The sequence below is a fragment of the Trichosurus vulpecula genome, chromosome 3 (assembly GCF_011100635.1).
Source record: "Trichosurus vulpecula isolate mTriVul1 chromosome 3, mTriVul1.pri, whole genome shotgun sequence".
NCBI lineage: Eukaryota > Metazoa > Chordata > Mammalia > Diprotodontia > Phalangeridae > Trichosurus > Trichosurus vulpecula.
Genome location: NC_050575.1, coordinates 31,016,605 through 31,039,431, shown reverse-complemented (window position 1 = coordinate 31,039,431; position 22,827 = coordinate 31,016,605). Strand labels below are relative to the sequence as shown.

Below are 22,827 nucleotides of genomic sequence, written 5' to 3'. Positions count from 1 at the left end.
CATATAAGGATAGATTGAAGGAACTGGATATTTGAATCCTGAGGAAGAGAAGACTTTATTGGAGGAATGTGTGCCATTATCAAGCATCTGATTGGCTGTTAAATATAAGAGGGATGTGATTTGTCCTGCTTAGCCAGACCTAGGAGGGACAATTAGAAATCTCAAGAAGGCAAATTTTAGCTCAATGCCAGGAAATGCTCTCTAACAATTCAGAATGTACAAAATAGAATAGAATGCCTTGGAAGATTGTGAATTTACTATCACCAGAAGACCACTTGAAAGGGATGAAATAGAAAAGGTTATTGGTGAGATATAGGACAAACTAGTTACCCTTGGATGTCCCTTCCAATTCTGATTCTGTGTTAGATGATTTTGGAACAAGAAACACTTTGAGGAACCACTGGGTTGATGGGGTGGGGTTAGAGGGTTGAACATCTGGAAGGAAGTGTGTATATCTTTGGTAGGGAAAGGGTGGAGGAGAGTGTAATAATAATATAAATTTGAAGCCTAAGTCACATGTGGTGGGAGGAGCTTGCTGAAAAGTTAAACTGGAAGGGTGGGGCAGGAAATGCTCAGAACAGTTAGGAACAGCAGGAGGAGAGGACAGTGGTCAAGGAGAGAGCTAGGATTTGTGAGTGTTTGATTGTGGGAAGGCCCCAACAGGGAAGAAGCTTATGGGATGGTGTGGCTCCCTGCTATGATAATGTGTGCTATGATGCTATGCTGGCATGATGGATTGGACTTACTGGTTTGGGGATTTTGTTCTCTGGTGTCTGAATAAATGTTTTGTTTTCTTCTGTCTTCTGTATGGAGAGTCTGTTATATTTTGCGATACAGAACCAAGTCAGCATATTCATAGCAATAGCACTGTTGTGAATATTACCTTGTCACTACTGAAGAAAGTGGGGAAAATTGCCACAAGAGAGGTAGGAATAACCAAAACAAACTTGGTAGCTTTTTTTCACAATGATAAATTTTTATTTTTCAACTTTTGAAAGTTCTTATTTACACAGATTCTTGAACTGGTGGTTCATAGCCATCAGCCCTTTCTACTTTTGTGCCTGTTTTATCTCCTGAAGGTTTTCCACAGCCACCACCTTCACCATGCAGTTCCATTAGCTTTTCCAATTCAAATTTGGGCTTCTTGAGCATCTTGACTTTTTGGACAAATACATCATGGAGAGGGTAAATGGACTGGCAAGCCTTTTCTATGTATTTTCCAATGCTATCTGGAATTAGTTTACTGACACCTTCTTTCAAGTCATTTGTCTGCACCTCTCAGGTCATGATTTCCATCATTTTCTTACAAATCTGATGGACCTGTTGGTGCTGGGCATAAGAGGTCTTACAGATCTGATTGTTGCACTTTTTGGCAAAACCAACACAAAAGAGGCAGAGCAAGTACCCATCGGTAGTTTTAACATCAACATTGGCTTCAATCATGGTCTGCCACTTTTTGACCATGGAGCACATCTTGTCCTGGGTAAGGTCCATTCCATGGAAATTAGTCAAACAATTTTTGCCCTGAACATCTTCAGTAATTAACTTGAGCTTATGAAAAGCAACCTCATCATTCTCCAGATCAGCAAGACTCACTTCAAAAACTCAACCTTTGAGACCATCAGAGGCAATTTTTGTTCCTTGATTCCTTGTAACCCGTGTTTTGCCAATATTGTAAATGTTGAACATAGCTGGTACTTCTACATCATACTAATCCTTTTTCAAAAACGGATCAGCCACTTTCTTCTTGGCTCCTTTTTTGCTGCCTTTGGTGAGGCACTTATTGTTGCCCACCACCATGATCCTGCTCTGAAAGCCAAAAGCACTTGGCAGCTTTTTTAATGACAACTGTCAACAGACAATGAACTTAATTCCATTGCCAGTTAATCATAGTGAAGCAGAGGGAGAATGCTTAGAGAATATAAAGACTATTTATCTGAATCAGTGACTTATATAGGTTTAACTAGGATGTTGACTGGATAAGCAGAGGCCGCCCATGTCTAACAAGGGATCCAAAGTCTCATAGAGACTAAAATCTCCTTTAAAAAATTTCAGTTGTGTCCCTTTTCAAATTTTCTCACTTTTTTTTGAAATTTCTCCTAGCAATCAATCAGAGCAAAATAACTCCTTTCCCCCCCAGAATAACTTTTATATTAGCTATCAAGTAAGCCGCTAGACTATTTAGATCTTGGATCAGTCCATTTCATATTAAAATCTCTTAAGTTTGAACCTATATTAGGAGAGATTAATATAGAATAGGTCTGTAGTATCCAAATCCATAACTACTACTTTTATTCTGGGAGTGAATCTGTGATTTTATTGATATGAGAACTCCCAATGAGGAATCTCTTTCTACCAATGCAAGTCAGCAGCTGTCCCACAACTTATCATGCTGTGCCAAAGGTTCTTCACCTTTTTGATTTGGACACCTTTGTCAATCTGGGGACACCTGTGGAGCCTTTCTAAGAATATTTTAAATGCATAAAATAAAATGCACAGGATTACAAAGGAAACAAAATATATCAAAATATAGTTATCCTTTTTTTTTAAAGTTCACAGAGCCCAGATAAAAGACACTTTTCTGTAGAAAGCTGCGTAAGGAACCAAGGTGTTAAGTGATGCCTTAAGGTCTTCAAGTTTCTTTATTTTAAATATTTTATTTATTTATTTTCAGTTTTCAACATTCATTTCCATAAGTTTTAAATTTTCTCCCCTTCCTTCCCCCCTCCCTCCCCAACACAGCACACAATCTAATAAGTGCTCTACACATACATTCCTACTAAACATATTTTCACATTAGTCATGTTCTATAGAAGAATTATAATGACTGGGAAAAACCATGAGAAAGAAAAACAAAACAAAGTGAAAAAAAAAAGAAAATAGTCTGCTTCACTCTGCATTCAAACTTCATAATTCTTTCTCTGGATGAGGATAGCATTTTCCATCATGAGTCCTTTGGAATTGTTTTAGGTCCTTGCATTGCTGAGAAGGGCTAAGTCTATCAAAATTAGCCCTCACACAGTGTGGCTGTTACTGTGTACAATGTTCTCCTGGTTCTGCTCACTTCACTCAGCATCAGTTCATATAAGTTTTTCCAGATTTTCCCAAAGTCCACTTGTTCATCATTTCTTATAGCACAATAGTATTCCATTACCTTCATATACCACAACTTGTTCTGCCATTCCCCAATTGATGGGCATTCCCTCAATTTCCACTTCTTGGCCACCACAAAGAGAGCTGCTATAAATATTTTTGTACATGTGGGACCTTTTCCCATTTTTATGATCTTGTTGAGATATTGCCTTAGAAGTGATATTTTCTGGGTCAAAGTGTTTGCACATTTTTATAGCCCTTTGGGCATAGTTCCAAATTGCTCTCCAGAATGGTTGGATCAGCTCACAGCTCCACCAACAATGAATTAGTGTTCCAACTTCCCCACATTTTCTCCAACATTTATCATTTTCCTGTTTTGTCATGTTAGTAAATTTGATATGTGTAATGTGATACTGAGGTCATATTTGAACTCAGGTCTTCCTGACTCCAATTCCAGCAATCTATGTTTACTACCTAGCAGTGTATGCACATAAAAGAAAAATTAATAAGAAATTCATATACCTATCAAATGAATAGAGACCACATGGGAGGAATTCTGGGAAGGTAGAGATAGGTTTGGACTGGTGTGGTCAAGGAAATCTTAATATGGAGGAGGCAAAATTTGACATGGCCTTGAAGTATGTGTAATATTATGATGGGAAGGTTAGAGTGTTCCAGTCCACAAGAAAAATATAATCATAGATGTGGTACAGTAGAAAGGTAAAAAAAAAGAATATGGTAGCAATAAATTTAATAGTCTCTCATACAATCTTTGTGATCAAGGTAGAGATATAGGGGCTGTATGCTAGAATTGATTAAATGATCCAAAGAGTGGTCATCAATTGTTTGATGTATACTGAGGTCTATAGTTCAGTGCCCCAGGTACTTGTCTTTCACATTATGATGTCAAACTTTTTTTTAATCAATGATTTCGTTGAAGCCACACAAGGCCTGCTTATCCAATATGCTAATGACAAAAAGCCAGGAAGGCTAGCAATGATATTGGAGGAGAGGGTCTTCTAGATCCAAAAACATCTAGGCAAGCTAGAATGATGGCTCAAATTGAATAAGATGAAACTTAATGAGGATAAATGTCAGGTTCTACACTTGTATCCAAAAATTAGCTTCATAAGTACAGGACAAGGGACATGCATCTAGACAACAGTTCATGTGAAAAGATCCAGACATTTTAGTGACCTACAAGCTTAATAATAATTTACAGTTTAAAAACAAATAGATGTACAAATTAGCTCCTATAATTACATATATTATGAAACATACAAAATAGGTATTTAAATGATTCTACAAAGATGAAATAAACAATATTTTAAAAATCATATTATTTATCAGTATAAAAACCTTTTTGCTTTAAGTAAAATTATTAATAGAGATGGGGACTAAACTAAATTATGCTGGCGTGAGGAACTCCCAGGTAGGAAAACACACACACACTCTCTCTCTCTCTCTCTCTCTCTCTCTCTCTCTGCCCCCAAGAGCAGGTTGGCATCTTCTTTGCAATATTAAGTGACTTACTCTGCCAGTGTATGTCAGGGGCAGGACTTGAATCCACATTTTCCTGACTTTGGGGAAAGTTCTCTGTCCACAACACCATGATTGTTATTGTTCCGTCATTTCAGTTATGTCTGACTCCATGTCTGACTCATGTCCATATTCCATTCAGGGTTTTCTTAGCAAAGACATAAAGTGTCATTTCCTTCTCCAGCTCATTTTGCATGTAAGGAAACTAAGGCAAACAAGGTTAAATGACTTACCTGGTGCCACATAGCTAGTAACTATCTGAAGATGGATTTGAATTCAGGAAGATGAGTCTTCCTGACTCCAGGCCCAGCACTCTATCTACTGCACCACCTAGCTGCTCTAATATCTAATACCTAAAATAATTAAAATTATTATCCATTAATTAACAATATGATCTTAAAAAAATAGAGTCCACAGTTTGATATGGCCCCTCAAATACCTAAGATGATCTTAGATTGCATTTCAGTACTACTATACAATGCCCTGCTTAGACCACATCTGGTGTGGTTTTTCCTTTTTTAGTTCTATGTACCACAATTTAAGAAGTAGATAAGTTGGTTTCAAAAAGTACAGAGGAAGATGACCAGGATGGTACAGGGAATATCCCTTAGCAAATGATAGTTTAACTGAAGAAGAGAACATCTGAGAAGACATGATGACCAACCTCAAGGCTACCTCTTTACGTGAGACATAGGTCTCTTACCTTCTCTGGCGTTCACCTTCCTCTTTAATAATAATTTCTCCCATTTCTATCTTATTCTCATTCACCCCACTCCTATAGCTAATGCCGTCTTAGGAACACAGAGCAACTCAGACATTCAGTGATGTGAGCATTTGTCATTTAGAGTTTTATCCGCTGTTCACTGAGACCCAAAATTGAAAAGCTTACTGTGTGCTCTTAACACAACTCAACTCTGTTCACCCTTGCAAGGACTAATATAACACCAGACAATATAAGGAGATATTAGTCATATGGAGATACCTCCTCCATGTTTTCCCCCTCCTTTCCTCATTTATCTCAACTCTGGCCAGGACCATTTTCCTCACACAGCCAAATTCCTTGACAAAAAAAAAAAACTTTCTCAAGCTGACAGGTCAGAACTACCACACACGAGGGTGGTTACCCTGTGCTGGATCTGAGATCTCTTCTGGCCCTAGCTCCCAACTGCAGACACCAGTCCAGTCTGCATACAGAAAGTTTTCATATGGTACTCTTTTGGCTACACCCTGTCCCTAGTATCTGCGGAGTTTTAGCTCCCTTTTCTGGCCTAGGCTAGCAAAATAACCCACTGTTTCCTTAGATTTATCAAGCAGGACTTGATCTAGTGCTTCGTAGGGAAAATATCTTTGTCTTCAGGAAACATGAGGGGGGTGAATTGTGGTGGGTTAAAACTGGGCTGTATTGTTTCTTTGTCCTCCTCTGCCATCTTTGCTGATCTATCTGGTCTTCTAATTTCAAATCCAATGGCATTTCTAATAATTGGCTGTGCTGTTTTATATCTTCAGTAAAGAAAACCATATTCAGTATGCCATCTTGCTTTTATTACACTAGGGGATGGGAAAATAATTTCAGTCACTCTCTCTTTCCAGTTAGTCATGTTCCCTATTAGTCACTACAAAACTATTCTTTTTTATTGGACCCCATGGGAATTCACAGAAAGAGCTCTGTCCACGCTGAGCTAGCCAGTGTCCACTATCCATACGTGGTCCTTCTGCATCATTCCTCTTTTTAAGATTCTTAGCAGGTTTTAAAATTCCAAAGCCATTCATGTGATTAAAGCTATAACTGGTGATTTTTATATCCATTTGGTCATCTCCTATTTTAGATATTTATTCTTTTTTTCCCCTGATGCTAAGTTCAGGGTCTTCTACATTGCTAAAACACTATGAGTGATATCTGTGTCCTCTAAAGTCTGGCGTCCGGGAACAAAGGCTCAGATACCCCAGTCAACGCTTTGTTTCTGATTTCCTACAAATGGTTAAGAGCAACCTATTTTATAAACAATTCCCTTGTCAGCTCTGCCAGCAAATTGCATGGTAGAGAGAGAATTCAGGAAAGACTTTGAAGTACTACAAACTTTGCTGAAAGGGAACCAGTGTCTGAGGTCACCTGCCTCAGGCGAATTCTCTTTCCCATGGCCCAGCCTAAGCCGGCACAAGGGCTGTTTCACATCTCTATGAGCTGGGAACAGGAGAGAATCTCTGCAGCCTTTGCTCACGTGGATATCCAGGCAGCAGCAATCAGAGTTCCATGTGAGAGTCAAACAATTACATGAAATAATGTGCCCTGAGAAGCCAAATCAATCATGGGGAAAGGAGAGGAGGATAGAGGAACAGGCCTTGGGAATAGCAAACATGGGTCACATGACTGTCCAAACCAAGGAGCCACTTAAGACTACAATATCAGGGATTACTTCTCTCTGGTTTCCCTGTTACCACCTGAGTACATTTATGCTTGTGCTCTGAAAAAGGGAGGATGAGCAAAAACTTCCCACACAAAGTTCTTCCTATTGCTTCGGTGATTCACTACCTTAGCATTCATGCTGGACTGGGAGAGATGGGGGAGGTGAGGATGGAGAGGGAGGGGGGATTGTCTCTCTCCAGAGATGCCTTAGCTAATCTAACATTCTCCTTTTATGGACGGGGAAATGAGGTTCAGAGATAGGACTGGCTTGTCCCAGGTCAATCAGACAGTAAGTGGTCAAGTGAAGGTTTGAATCTGGACCTTTGTGAATCGAAGGCTAGTGTTGTTTCAACCACAAGACATTGTACTTACTAATAATCAGTAAACACAAGGAGAAGAACCCAATTAAGGGGGAAAATTTAAAAAAAAGAGATCAGAATATGATATGGAAGTAAACGAAAAAAAAGAGATCAGAATGTGATATAGAAGAATCGGGACAGATTTTTGTTTTGTTTAATTTCACTTACATGGAGAACTCCCTCTGTGGAAACTCCTACACCCAACAAATGAAGATCAACTATTTAACTAACTTGGAATTTCCTGGGGCATTAGGATGTTAATCAACTCGTTCAGGGTCACATGTCTAACATGTGTCCAAGTCTGGACTGGAACTTTGGCCAAAAAATTACTCTAAGACTAACTCTCCAGCCACTAGGTAAGGCTATTTCATTTGATCATATAATAAAAAAAGAACAACAAATTACTTTGGCACAGGGTTGTTATAAAGATTCTTTTTTTATGTTTTATTTGTGCATTTTGCTGTTTACAAGGCAAACACTTTCCCATAAACCCCACCACTACCATCTTTCCTTACTCAAAAACAAACCAAAAAAACAACTTCTATTTATGTTACATATGCTTATTTTTATAAATGTAAATGTTGCCTTTCCTAGTAGAATGTAAGTTTCCTGGGGTCAGGGACTTTTTGTTGTTTTTGTATCTGAAGCTCATTAGCACAGTGCCTGATAAATGCTTTTCCATTCATTCATTCATTGGCAATGAAAGAATTACTCCTTCTAGAAACAAACTTTGATAAATAAGCAAGTTACTCTATTCATCTTAATGCCTTAGAGGAAGAAGAGTGAGGAATGTTTTGCATACTACCTGATAGCTCAATCATAGAGAGGTATTAAGTGCCATTATCCATCCCATACAAACAGAGAAGAGAACTGAGAAGGGAGAATACTATTCTTATGGTAAGAAGCCAACTATGCCCAAGACCCTGAAGGGAAAGTCTGATAACAAATGGCCGGAATCCTAAGTCTCTCCTAACTAACCTTCAACTCATACTGTCTCACTGTACCTTGTATCTATCTGTTAACTGTCCATTCATTCAGTGGCCTTTGAAGGTTGGACAAGATTTGGCTGCAAACTCAGGCAGAAACATGAGAAGAATTAGTGTGAGCATGACAGCAGAAAAGTACATGCAGTGTCAGAGAGTAAAGAAAACGATATGGGAGGTGAAGAAAGAAAATGATAATACTTTATCTATTGCTCATTATTCTGTTGAAATTCGTAATAATAGCAATAGAGTTAAGAGGAAAATACACTAAAGAAAAAGCAGTCAGAATATAGCATGGAATCAAATGAGATATTTTTTGCTATTATTCTATGACAAGTTTTACTTTGGGGTTTGTTTGGTTGGTTGGTTGGTTTTTTTTTTTTTTGGAGGAGTCTGTTCCTGTGGTTTTATTCACATGGGGAATTCACAACAAGGGAAATCCTTTATGGGGAATTCCCAATGAGGAAAATCCCTTCGTAGATACAGACAGGTTAACAATTGTTCTATAACTTCCTGGTTTCAAGTCAAGCTTTCTAGACACTATGTCATCCTGTTTCTTTTGGCAAAGTGAGTAGACATTTTAAAAAACAAAGTATACCTAGTTTAGCAGCTTTGGTTTTTATATAATGATTTCTTATTCCATTTGCACATTTAAATATTTAAGTGTATTGATAATTATTAAGTTTAGAATAAGAAAAAATAATTTTAATTTTTTAAAAGAAATTGGGGCCAGACTTTAGAGTGCCAGGCTGAAAAACTTAGATATAATTCAATAAGCAGTTAGTAACTATTGAAGCCAGTGGAGCCAGGGAGTGGCATAGGAAAAGCAGTATTTTAAGAATATGAATTTGCCCTTGTATAAATAAAACACACAGAGGTTCAGGAATGATGGGAATTCTTCAACCAAAGGAAAGCCAGGCAAGGTAAGTAGGCAGGACCAAACTTCATGCACAGTTTAAAATTTAGATGTTCTCATTAGGCCAGTGAGTAAAACAAATGAAGAGTGCTCTTTTGTCTAGCCCACACTTTCACTTTTTCTCTGGAAATTCACCCTTGCAGCAGAAAGCCTGGATCAAGAGTCAGGGAATCTTGTTTCAAGTCTTAGCTTTGCCATTTGCTAGCTATATGACTTTAGGCAAATCAGGCTCCTCCCCATTATCTCAAAAGCTTCACGGCTACCCCTTTTCCCATTCCAAAAACAAGGGAGAATTTGGTCAGCATCATGGATTCCACAAATTCATGGTTTCACTCTGTATCCCTGTGCTTCTGAGTTGCAGGTTGAAGGGTCGAGTTCTCCTTCCCAGAATGCCACCTGATACTATCTCATACCCAATAGCCCAGTCTATCTAGGGTTCTTGCCCTAGTCTCCCTCAACCTTCTATTGTGCCATCTATAGATCCAATATGTTCTAAGCATCAATGCCTTTTTTTAAAAAATGTTTTTTGATAAATTTTATTAAATTTTTTTTCACATCATCAAATTCTTCCCAGAATTCCTCTCCTTCCCCTCCCAAAAATCCAACCCATATGGCAAATAGCATTTTGGGGGACAAAAAAAAAGATAAAAATTAATACTGACTAATACTGACAAAAGCCTGAAAATATGTGCAATGAACCATTGTCATGGACCTCCTACCTCTGGGAATGCCTGTTCATATCTCTTCTTTGGAGTCATATATATTCTTTGTAATTTTGCAGCATTTACTTTTGATTGTATGTGTGTTGTTGCTGTTATTACCACTTACGTTGTTGTAGTAATATGTGTTGTTTTTTTGGCTTTGCTTACTTCCCTCCACATCTGTTCATATAGATCTCCCCCTGCTTCTCTATATTCATCACACATCATTTCTTACAGCATACCAATATCCCATTCTATTCTTGTAAAACAATTTGTTTAGCTATGCTCCAATTAATAGTCATGTACTCTATTTCAAATTCTTTGCTCTAACAAAAAGTACTGCTATAAATATTTGATATATATGTTGATTTTTTTTTTAATCAATGACCTCCTTGGAGTATAAAACTAGTAATGGAATCTCTGGGTCAAGAGGTAGAGAAGTGTTAGTCACTTTATTTGTGTAATTCCAAATTGCTTTCCAAAATAATTGTACTGATTTACAGTTCTACCAACAATGTACTAGTATGTTTATCTTACCACAACTCCTTCAACATTAGATATTCTCATTTTTGTCATCTCTGCCAATTTTCAGAGTTGAGGTGAAATCTCATTTTTCTTATTATTAGTGATTCGGCTGAAATAATTTTCAATCCTTTTAAAAAACTTTCTGTTTATATCCTTTGAACATTTATGTCTTCAGAAAAATACATATCTGTGTGTATACATATATACAAACTGAAATTAATTCTATACAAACATGAAATCATACATGCAAACATATAAAATATAATTACACATGTATAAGCATATTATATAAATATATACCTACATACATTGTATATATACATATGCATATATATGTATGTATCTTAGAAACCAATCTTTTATCAGAGAAACTTGATACAAAGATTTTTTCCCCATTCAAATGCTTCTCTTCTTACCTTAGGTGAATTAATTTCACACAGCTTTTCAGATTCACATATTCCAAGTTATTTAATTTTTCTTCTATAACTGTCTTTATCCCTTGTTTTATTAAGAATGTGTCTTCTATCTAGAGCTATGAGAGAAAGATGATCTTCTTCTATTCTAATTTTCAATAGTGTGATCTTTAACATTAAAGTCACATATCCATTTAGAATGTATTCTGGAATATGATGTTGGTCTAAACATAATTTCTGCCAGTTTTCCAGTCTTCCCAGGAATTATCACATAGGGAATTTATTCCTAAATAATTTATGTTTTCTGCTTTATCAAACATTGGTTTATTAAGTTCCATGGTTTCTGATTCTTCCATGTCTATTATGTTCCATTGCTCTGATTTTTTTTAACCAATACTGGATGGTTTTGGTAAGAGTTGCTTTCTACAATATTTGGAGATTTGGAAGTCCTAGCCATGCCTCCTTCATCCCTGCCTCTTTTTATTATTTCCCTTGATATTCTAGATCCTTTATTTTTCCAAATGAATTTTGTTATTATATTATCAAATTCCTTAAGGTATCCCTGTGATAATTTGATTAGTGTGGCATTAAAATTGTAAATTAATTTTGGCATTGTAATTTTTATTATATTGGCATGGCGCAACCAATATCCCTCCAGCTGTTGAAGTTGTTTAACGAGCATGCTATTAAATCTCTGTAAAAGTTAAGTCTCTGAGTATTTTATGTGCTTTTGTATACTGATCCTTAAATATTTTATATACTTTGTAGTTATTTGGCATGTGATTTCCCATTCTATTATTGCCTCTTAGATTTTGTTAAGATTACATAGAGAGGGGAGGAATTGTGGGAAGATGGCAGAATAAGGAAGGAAATTACTTGGCTCTCTCAAATCCCTCCACCCCCAAAAAAGTAGCTTAAAATAATACCTCAAAGTGAATTTTAGAATGATAGAAAAATAAGAAGTCAAGAGTAAAGCAGTACTCCACTCATAGATCAAGGCATGACCTAGAGAAAGTGAACATACCTGGCCTTGGATTACAGAACATTGGAAGAACCAAAAAGTCATAGGCCTCCAGATAGAATTCAGAAACCAACAGCACAAAAAACCTGAAACCTGAGACATTATCCCCCAACCCCCTGGGAGCAGAACCTGACCTTAACATAAAGTTAACAATCAAAAAATTACTTTAAAAATGAGTAAACAACAGAGAAAGAACCCAACCATAGATAGCTATTGTAGTGAAAGAGATCAGCATTCAAAGTCAGAAGAAGACAATGAAGTCAAAACAGCTACTTGTAAAGTTCCAAAGAAAAAATGTAAAATTGTCACAAGCCCAAAAAGAGTTCTTAGAAGAGCTTTAAAAAAATGTTAAAAATTTTGGTTTTAATCCTAGCTCCTTCACCTTCGGGAATATCATATTCCAAGGCCTTCGATCCCTTAATGTAGAAGTTTCTAGATCTTTTAAAAAAAAAGATGTTAAAAATCAAATAAGAGAGGTCAAGAAAAAATTAGAGAAAAAATAAGAGCAATGTAAGAAAATCAAGAAAATTTTGAAAGCCAACAAATTGGGGAAAGAGATGCAAAAACTTACAGGAGTAAACAATTCCTTAAAAATTAGAATTGGGAAAGGAGAAGCTATTAATTTCATAAGACATCAAAAAATAATAAAATAAAATAAAATTTTAAAATAAGAGTATATGAAATACCTCGTTAGAAAAAAATACATCCAACAGGGCAGCTGGGTGATGCAGTGAACAAAGCACAGGCCCTGGAGTTAGGGAGACCCAAGTTCAAATCTGGCCTCAGACACTTGACACCTACTTGCCATGTGACCCTGGACAAGTTACTTAACCCTGATTGCCTCACACACAAAAGAAAAAAAGAAAAGCAATAGACAAAGGATAAGTAACATGAGAATCATTGGACTACTAAAGGAGTCCAGACACCATACTTCACAAAATATTTAAGGAATATTGCCCTGAAGTTTTAGAACTATAGAGTAAAATAGAAATTGAAAAATCCAGATCACCATCTGAAAGAGATCCTAAAAAGAAAACTCACAGAAACATTAGGGCTAAGTTTAAAAGTTTCCAGGTGAAGAAGAAAATGTTACAAGCAACTGGAAAGGAACAATTTAAATACTGTGGAGCTACAGTCAGAATAACATAGATTTAGCAGCTTCTATATTAAAAGACCCAGAGCATTGAATATTATATTCTGAAGAACAAACGAGCTGGGTTTGCAACCAAGAATAACCTACCCAGCAAGGAAAAAAATGGTATTTAATGAATTAAGAGACTTTCATGTACTCCTGAGGAAAATACCATAACTGAGCAAAAAAATTGACCTACGAGAATCAGGAAAAACATGAGATGATGGACATGAAACCCTAATTATATGAAATTTAATAAGTTTAAACTGTTTACTTTTTATATGGGAAAATTTTATTTGTAACTCTTAAGAATGTTATCATTACCAGGGTAGTTCAAAGAGTATACATAGATAGAAGGTTTGGGGTTGAGTTGATTATGATGGGATGATCCTAAAAAATAAAATTACATAGAGAGAGATAAACCAGAGCAAATTATCTCATATAAAAGAATGGAAGAACTGTGACAGTGGAGAAACAGGTAGTATGGAAACCTTATTCTCATCAGAACTGGGTTAAAGAGGGAATTACATACATATTTAGTAGGGTATAAAAGTCTTCTTAACTTATGGAGAAATAGAAGGGAAGGGGGGATAGTATAAGTGATTAGGGGGCCAATGGCCAAAAGTAAATTGGACTCCTAAGGAGGGATAGTGTAAAAAGAGAGAGAGAAGGATAAACTATGAGGAAAAATAGAATTGGGGGAAATACACAACTAGTAATTATAACTTTGAATGTGAATGGGATGAATACACCCATAAAATGGAAACAGCACAATGGATCGAAAACTAGAACCCAACAATATGTTCTTTACAGGAAACACATTTAAAAATGAGAGACACATAGAGGATAAAAATAAAGAGTTGGAGTAGAATTTATTATGCTCCAGAATATACTTTTTTTTAAAAAAGCAGTGATAGAAATCATGGTCTCAGAAAAAGTTAAAGCTAAAATAAATTTAATTAAATGAGATAAATGGGGAAATTACATTATGATAAAACATACCATAGATAATGAAGTAAAATCAATACTAAACCTATATGCACCAAGTGCTATAGCATCCAAATTTGTAAAGTAAAAACTAAATGAATAACAGGTAGAAATAGATAGCATAACTATAATTGTGGAAGACTTCAACCTTCCTTTCATAACTACATAAATCTAATTTAAAAAATAAATAAGAAAGAAGTCAAGAAGAATAGAATCTTAGAGAGAGTTGAATGGGAATAGAAAGGAATATTTCTTTTTCCCAGTAGTACATGGTATGTTTACAAAACTTAAAAATCATCCTGTTTGTCATTTCTTATAGCACAACATTTTATCACAATCGTATACTACAGTTTGTTTAGCCATTCCCCAATTGATGAACATCCCTTCAATTTCCAGTGCTTAGCCACCACAAAAAGAACTGCTATAAATATTTTTGTACAAACAGGTCCTTTTCCCTTTTTTGATGGCTTCAGATATAGACCTACCAGCAGTATTGCTGAATCAAGGATATGCACAATGTTATAGTCCTTTGGGCATAGTTCCAAATCACTCTCCAGAATGGTAGGATCAATTCACAACTTCACCAACAGTGTATCAGCATCCCAGTTTTCCCACATCCCCTCTAACACCCATCATTTTCCTTTTTGTTATATTAGTCCATCTGACAGGTGTGAGGTGCTACCTCAGAGTGAAATAAACCTATTTTAGAAAAAGAAATTAAACAGGCTATAAATGAGTTTCTTAAGAACAAAAGATAAGGACCAGATGGACTTACAAATGAATTCTACCAAACATTCAAGGATTAACTAATTCCAATATCAAATAATTTATTTTGAATAATAGACAAAGAAGAAGTCCTACTAAACTCCTTTTATGAAACAAATATGGTACTGATACTTTAATCAGAAAGAGCAAAAACAAAGAAAAAAATGTTGACCAATTTCACTAATAAATTTTAATTTAAAAAATCCTAAATAGAATATTAGCTAGGAGACTACAACAATATATCATAAAGATTATACATTATGGCCAAGTGGAATTTGTACCAAGAATGCGGGGCTAGTTCAATGTAAAGAAAATCGTTAACATAATTAATCATATCAATAAGAAAAGTAACACAATTTATATGATTGTATCAATAGATGCAGAAAAAGCTTTTGACAAAATACAATATTCATTCCTATTTAAAAACACTTGAAAGCATAGGTACAAATAGATTTTTCCTTCAAATGATAAGAAGCAGCTACCTAAAATCATCAGAAAGTATTATCTATAATGGGGATAAGCTAGAGCCTTCCCAGTAAGACTAGGAGATAAACAAAAATGACCGTTATTACCAATATTCTTCAATATTGTACTATAAATGCAATAACGATAGAAATAAGAGAAGAAAAAGAAACTGAAGAAATCAGAAAGGGAAATGAGATAATAAAACTATTTCTTTTGCAGACAATACAATGGTATACTTGGAAAATCCTAGATATTCAACAAAAAGCTAATTGAAACAATAAATTTAAGAAGATTGCAGAATACAAAATAAATCCACATAAATCATCAGCATTTTTATATCATCAATAAAATCCTGCAAGAGCAAACAGAAAAGAGATATTTCATTAAAAGTAACTATAGACAACATAGAATATCTGGTAGTATACCTGCCAAGACAAATCCAAGAAGCTATATGATCATAATTATAAAACTGTTATTCAAATAAAGTCAGATTTAAATAATTGGAGAAATTTTCATTGTTCATGGGTGGGCTGCACCAATAAAATAAAAATGACAATTCTATCTAAATTAATCTGCTCTTCAGTGCCATCCCAATCAAATTCCCAACAAATTATTTTATTGAACTGGAAAAAATAATAACAAAATTCATTTGGAAGAACAAGACTACGAAAGGAATTAGTGGGGAAAAAATATAAAGCAAGGAGGTGTAGCAGTACCAGATTTTTAACAGCTTTATAGAGCAATAATTATCAAAACTATCTGATACTGGCTAAGAACTAGAAAAGTAGATCAGTGGAATAGAATAGACATACAATATAGAGCTGTAAATAATTATAGTAACCTTGTGTTTGATAAATATACTGACCTAAACTTTTTGGGATAAGAATTCACTATTTGGTAAAAAAAAAAAATTGGGAAAACTAGAATTCAGTCTGATCTTACACCATTTACCAAGAAAAGGTCAAAATGGATACATGACCAAGACATAAAAGGAGATATCATAAATAAATTAGAAGCACATGGGACATGTTATCTATCAAAGAATTTATGAAGAAATGAATATGAATAAATTGAATCTGAATATAAATAAATCTGTCTATATAGAGAGCATTGTGGCATGTAAAATGGACAATTTTGATCACATTAAGTTAAAAAGGTTTTGCACAAATGAAACCAACGTAGCTGAGATTAAAAATAAAATAGGAAATGGGGGGGGGGTGTTATAGACAGTTTCTTGGACAAAAGCCTTATATCAGAAATATGTAGAGAACTTTGTTAAATTTATAAGAATATGAGTCATTGCCTAAATGTTAAATGCTCAAAGGATATGAACCAGCAGTTTTTCAATGAAGAAATCAAAGCTATCTATACTTATCTGAAAAAAATGCTCTGTCAGTGTTGATTAGAGAAATGCTGATTAAAACAACTTTGAAGGGGCAGCTAGGTGGTGCCGTGAGTAGAGCGCCAGCCCTGGAGTCAGGAGGACCTGAGTTCAAATTCAGCCTCAGACACTTGACACATGTGCTAGTTGTGTAACTTTGGGCAAGTCACTTAACCCCAATTGCCCTGCCAAAAAAAAAAAACAACTTTGAGATACCAAATGAAAAATCATATGATACATACTTCCATGTATCAATTCTTTCTCCTTAGGTGAATAGCATCTTTCTTCATAGGTTCATTGTAGTTGATTTGAATATTCATCTTGATCAGAATAGTTTAGTCATTCACAGTCACTTGTCAAACAATATTGTTCTTATTGTATACAACTTTCTCTTGGTTCTGCTTATTTCACTCTACATTATTTCATATAAGTCTTTCCTGTGCATCCTGTGCCCGTACTTTGTAGGGTTTTTAGCATAGATGAGTGCTGCAAACTTTTGTTGTGTCTATTGAGATAATCATGTGGTTTCATAGTCTTTGTTTTTAATATGATTTTTCTTGATTGTTTTCTTAATGTTGAACCATATTTGTATTTCTAGTACAAATCCACTTTGATGATAATGAATGATTTCTTGGATGAATTACTACATTGTATGTGATAGCCTTTTATTTAAAATTTTTGAATTGATATTCATTGTTCTATAGGTCCTCTGTGCTTTAACCTTCTTTGGTTTATTATGAAGATTATATTAGGCTCTTAAAATGAATCTTGTAGGGTAATTTCATTCTCAACTTTTGAGAATAGTTTGTGTAGTACTGGTACCAATTGTTCTTTAAAACTTTGATAGCATCCTCCTATAACTCCATTAAGGTCAATGTTTTGTACTCTGCCCTCTCTTTGGTATCTCCAATACTGGTAGTCCTATTTACTGTTTGAAATTGGATTCATTCTATTTGAACTTCTGTTACTTTGTGTACTTTCTATTGTTGACAGTGTTCTTCAATTTCTTTTGTTTTCTGTTTTATGTCCATAGTAGGTTCTGATAATATGCCTTTTCTCATTTTGTTATGACTTCACCTGTTGGTTTGCTATTTTGTTTATTTGATTTTCTGCCCACTTCTTTTTAATCCGATTGGATAAAAGTTCATCAATTTTATGTGTCTCTTCAAAGAATGAGCTGTTACTCTTCTTTATCATTTTAAGGATTTTTTTGTTTCCAGATTATCTAATTCCTAGCATCTCTTCTTTTGTGTCTCTTTTGGGTTTATATTTTTAATTTTTAAATGTAGAGTTTATTAATCCTCTCTTTTTCTATTTTGTTAATTTTGTATGAATGTGATGTTCCTCCTAAGATCTGTTTTAGTTGTATTCTAGAAATAATGATATGTTGTTTCATCATTATAATTTCTTTCTTCTACTTATTAATTTTTTTCTATTGTCCATTGACTCATTTGTTATTTAAGAGTTTATTGTTAAGACCCCATTTAGGTAGTATCTTTTATTTATGTTCCGTGAGCTATTTTTTGCTCTTTTATTTTATTTTTGATGATTTTTTTTTGCTTTATTGCCTATAATGGATGAGTTTATTATTTCTGGTTTTGGTCTTTTTAAAAATAGCTATGTGTCTTTGTACACTATCAATTTTTGTAAAAAGTTCCATATGATACTGAGAAATACATATATTCTTTGGCAGTCCCACTTGGAAAGCTTTATAAGTCTTTCAGCTCCAGTTTCTCCAAGAATTTGTTCATTTCTCTTTTACCCTTTGTTTATCTTTGATACATTTCTTCAAAATTGAAAGGACATTAAATCTCCTGTTATTAAAATATTATTACATTTATTCTCTTAAAACTCAGTAAATTTTCCTTTAAATATTAGATGCTAAGGAATGTGGAAGGTATGTTTGATATTGATACTGGTTTGTTGTCTATAGTTCCTTTCAGCATAATATAGTTTTCTTGTTTACCTGATTTTATGTTGTGGGGTTTTGTTGGATAGTATGTTTCTAACCCCTGCTTTGATGGATTCATCTAATTCACAATAAATTTGGCCCAGTTCCTCATTTTCACTCTGTTTGTCTTTATTTTTGAGGTGTTCCTTGCAAGCAACAGATTGTGGCATTTGGTTTTCTTATCTAATCTGTCATTCTTTTTTTTTTTTTTTTGCTTTATTGATAGGTTTACATTTTCCTCAGTTTGTTTCTGTAGATGGGGTGCCAAGAGATTTATTTTATTGTATTGCATGACTTTCTCCTCTATCACTTTTTTTGATCTCTACTTTTATCCATGCTGTCTTGCTTATTTTTAAGGGAAAAAAATTTCTTCATGTTCTCTCTGTTGTTATTGTGTCATTTTGCACTTGGTTGCTATAGTTATTTACCTTTCTAGTGTATCTGTTTTCCAGTGTGTTTGCAAGGCAAATAATCTCTTCAGGTAATCATTTTCTTCTTAGAAATCACTCAGATTCCTCTTTTAATTGAATATCTTTTTTTCATTAATGGTTAGGCTCAGGTTTCTAGGGCATGTTGTCTCAGGTTGCATCTTGAACTCTTTTGCTCTTCAGAATGTATTTTTCTATTTCTCCCTGCAATTTCTGCTGGGTGCAAATTTGACTCATTTTTTTTAATTTCCTCTGATTTATACTTGAAGGTTTGTTTCTGGTTGTTTACAGAATTTGATGTCACTTGAATTGTCAAATTTAATCACCATATGACCTTCAGTTTGAGGCATAATTTTAGTTTTCTTTTGTTTTCTGGAAGTAATGAATTCTTTTCACTTGCATTTTATTTTCTATGCTTAGAAGTTCTGGGAAGTTTTCTTGTATTATTTCTCACATTTTAGTGGTCAGGTTTTTTGATTTATCATGTTCTTGTAGGAGACATAATCCTTTAAGTGTTTCTATTTGTCTTGTCTTCGGGATCAATATATTTTACTTTACAATCACATTTTCTTTAATATTATTGCTTTTTGTCTTCTTCCGGATTGTCCTCCATTTCTCTGCATTTGCATTCCCAATTAGTTATTCTCTTTTTTTCTTTCTTTGGTATGACTTGTATTCAAGGATTCAAGTTTTTCTGTTCTGTTCATTTTTTCTGCTATGAAGGCCATAAATTTTGTTTTCACAGTTCTTATTTCTCTTTTAAACCAGTTTGGGAATATCCTGATGTTGGTCTATGCTCTCTTGAGAATCCATAGCTAGAACTAGGAAGTTAGGAAAACCTGAGTTCAAATCTGACCTCAGATTTACTACTTGTGGGACACTAGGCAAGTCACTTAACCTGTCTTGCCTCACTTTCCTCAACTGTAAAATGTGGGTAATAATAGCACCTACCTCCCAGAGTTGTTGTGAGCATAAAATGAGATGATGTATATAAAGCACTTAGCATAGTGCCAGACACATAGTAGGTTTAGTAAATAATCTGTTTCCTTCTCAGGGAATTACAGAGTTCATCATCAAAAGGCATGCTGAGAATACATAGGATCTTCTGCCTCATCGGGCTCATTCATTTTCTTTTGTGTTGCAAAATTTATTTATAGATGTCTAGACTCTTAATTCAGCTGGAGGCCATATTTCCTTTTGTTATTAATACTTTCCCTATTGGTTTTTCTACTTATACTCAAGATATTTAACTGAGTTTTCTTCCTCCTAAGATATTAGGTTATTTCAGTTTTCCATTTAATTTTCTTGCATTCTATTATCACTCACTTTCTGACTCCTTCCTTTTTAATGGTGGCTTCCCCAAGGCCTAGTCCTCCAAGTCATCTTTCCTTCCACATTGAATAGTTCACATCTGATAGTCTTCACAAGTATTTCTCAGTTTTTCATAGGTTTTACAAGTAACTTTTGAGCAACAGAATTGCCCCTAACTGTGTACTGTGCTTTTTCATTCTGACTTAGTGGAGCATATACCTCCCCCAAGTTGTCTCTGTTCTTTGGTTCTCTGACTGTGCTGTGTTGTGACACAGAGCACTATCAAACTACGATTCCAGTCTAAGCAAACTTCTGGAAAGGGGAAAGGGGGTGCAGTTGATTTTTGTTACAAGCCTATGAGTAGTGTTAGGCAGCCCTGTTTGGGGAGTTTGGTGAGCAATGGGGAAGGGATGTTGAGTGAGCATTCAAGGTTAGGGATTAAATTTTAAGGGTTTGTTCACCAGATTTTAAGATTTTAGTTTTTTAGTTCATTTTTAACATTAGCTTTCTCTGTGATTAGTTCATTGAATTACTCACTCTTGTGGTTCTTGGTGTCCAACATGATGGAGACAGCTGAAATTGCTTTTATCTCTTGTGCTTAATCCTATTTTGGAGAGGTATGAGAAGTAGTGAAAATGAGAGAAAATATCTAGTCCTCCATCTTGTTGGTCATGTGATGCAGTCTTCTTCTGTTTCTAATTTTTTGTTGTTGTTTCCAAATTAATATATTTTCCTTGATTCCTATAATATATTTTTCTGTAAAAATTGTACTTTATCTCCAGTTATTTTAGCTTAATCTGCCTAAAAGTAACTAAAAGTAATTGTCATTGATTTTCTTCTCTTCACCCTGAACCCCTCTCCTCCCATTTGTCACCATTTTTTCCTAAATTTGAAGTTTTGTTTAACTAATTAATTCATTTGTCTTTCTTCCTTTCATCTAGTTAGTCATTTAGTTATTCACCTCTTTTTTCCTCAGTTCAGTAAGTAAATCCCCTTCTCCCATTCTTCTTGGTTTTTTTTCATTAGTTTTTAAAATTTTCATTTTCTCTGTCTTTTTTAAAAAAAATGTTTCTTTTCCTCAATCTTTTCATTATTTATCTTCCTTCTCTGCCTATACTGCACTTTGATTCTTTGATTCATGGTCTAAGTAACTTTGGTTCTTCTTAGTCTCTGAATTTATCATTAAAGCTTCTAAGGTACTTATCATAGGTTCCTTTTTCTAAGCATGTCTATAATATTGCCTTGTAGATCTTGCACCTTTCCTCCCTTTTTCTGTTGTACCTAATTTAGAAATCTTCCCTACAGGAGACATAGAGGCTTCCACAGGAATTTCCCTTTCTCTTGGATTATGTAGATCATTAAACTTTATCTTCCTCATGTTAATTTTTTTCCCATTTTTCATTAAATGTCCTCTTTGGTTCCACACTCTTCTTGGTGTCAGTTGCCTTTCAGGAGTTCTTATTTTTCTTTTCCTTTAGTAAAATGAATGATCTCTCTAATAACCATTTTAAGGTCCCCATTTCCTTTTGTAGAATATCTGTCTACTCCTTTGAGAGCATTTATCGGTGATGTCCCCCCCGCCAATTTCCGCTTTTCTCCTTGTTTCAGTCTCTCCCTTTGCCTCTTAGCTCGTTCTATTGTAGGCTTTCTTCTTACTGGGAGAAAACAGGAATTATTTTTCCTTCATTATTAGCCTTTCACTTTATTAGGGTATATCATGCATTTCCCCTCTGTGAAATGAATGGATACAAGAGGTATTTATTATAAAAGAACAATTAAAAATTAGTGATGGACTAGGTATGTGATCAAGAGACAAAGATGACTAGAACTTTTAGTCTAAGGAATTAAGAGAATTACTACAATATCCTTAATGAAAGGAAGGAAGGAAGAGAGAGAGAGAAAGGGAGGAAGGAAGGAAGGAAGGAAGGAAGGAAGGAAGGAAGGAAGGAAGGAAGGAAGGAAAGAAGAAGCCAGGAGAGAGAACTGACTTTTGGAGAAAGATGATGGGTTTGGTTTGAAGTATTAGGAGTTTGATGTGATGTCCACCATTTAGCTGACATATGACTGAAGTCTGGAGAGAGATAAGAGTTGGAAATATTTGGATGTTACTCTTCATATCCCTGGGGCTCAGTTTCAAATAAGGGGACTAAAATAGATGATGTCTAAGTTCACTTTCAGCTTAAAAGATCTATAACTCTGCAAAGTGGTAGCTGAAGTCCCAAAATGGAAGAATTATAAAAGAAAAATATAAAGAAAAATGAGTAGGAGTTTCATTCATTTATTCATTCATTCCCCAAGCATTCATTAAGCATGCACATAAAAGATAGAGTGCTAGACCCTGGAGTTACAAAGACAAACATGAAAACAAACTCTGCCTTCCAGGACCTTACATTATATTGGAGGAAGCCTTGTAAATGAAGGGCAAGGAGGGAAGAGAAGAGAGAGAGGAGGGA

At 34.9% G+C, this 22,827-nt stretch overlaps 1 protein-coding gene and 1 pseudogene across 1 annotated transcript in view; one reads left to right on the top strand and one right to left on the bottom strand.

The window, feature by feature from the left end:
• Positions 1-22,827, top strand: part of TRPC7 (transient receptor potential cation channel subfamily C member 7) — a 262,789-nt gene that overhangs the window by 103,884 nt on the left and 136,078 nt on the right. The gene's annotated exons all lie outside the window — the stretch shown is intronic.
• LOC118844464 lies at positions 1,006-1,800 on the bottom strand (annotated as a pseudogene).